Here is a 949-nt window from a genome sequence, read left to right as displayed (position 1 = left end):
AATTGATATGATTGGCATGATTGAGCCCAAAGCTTCGAACGGTCATCGTTTTATTCTGGTGGCTATTGACTACTTCACAAAGTGGGTTGAAGCGGCATCGTATGCGAATGTAACCAAGCAAGTTATTGTGAGGTTTATCAAGAATCAGATTATATGCTGGTATGGTGTGGCAAGCAAGATCATTACTGACAATGGATAGAACTTAAATAATAATATGGTGGAAGCTCTTTGCAAAGACTTTAAGATTGCAAATTATAATTCTTCTCCTCACAGATCCAAGATGAATGGGGTTGTTGAAGTTGCGAACAAAAACATTAAGAATATCATTCAGAAGATGGTTGTAACATACAAATATTGGCATGAGATGCTCCCGTTTTCTTTGCATGGATATCATACGTCTATATACACTTCAACAGGGGCGACCCCTTCCTCACTTGTCTATGGTATGAAAGTTGTGCTCCCGATGGAGGTTGAGATCCCATCATTGCGTGTCTTGGTGGAAGCCAAGTTGACAGAAGCTGAATGGTGTCAGACCAGGTATGACCAGCTGGATTTGATTGAAGAGAAGAGGTTAACTGCCATGATCAGCAAAGAATGAAGAAAGCATTTGATAAGAAGGTCAGACCTCGTGTGTTCAGAGAGGGTGACCTTGTGCTCAAGAAGATTCTATCTTTTAAACCAGATGCTAGGGGAAAATGGACTCATAATTATGAAGGCCCATATGTTGTTAAGAGAGCCTTTTCAGGCGGTGCTTTGATTATTACAACTATGGATGGTGAAGAGTTCACGCGTCCTGTGAATGCTGATACAGTCAAGAAATACTTTGCCTAAAAAGAAAAGAATAACTCACTAAGTTGAAAACCCGAAAAGGCGACTTAAGCAAAAATGAGCATCTCGGTGGATTGAAAACCCGAAAGGGCGATCCAGGCAAAAGTTAGAGACATAAAAC

The sequence above is a fragment of the Lathyrus oleraceus genome, chromosome 5 (assembly GCF_024323335.1).
Source record: "Lathyrus oleraceus cultivar Zhongwan6 chromosome 5, CAAS_Psat_ZW6_1.0, whole genome shotgun sequence".
Taxonomy (NCBI): Eukaryota; Viridiplantae; Streptophyta; class Magnoliopsida; order Fabales; family Fabaceae; genus Lathyrus; species Lathyrus oleraceus.
Note: the sequence above shows the minus strand (reverse complement) of the source record.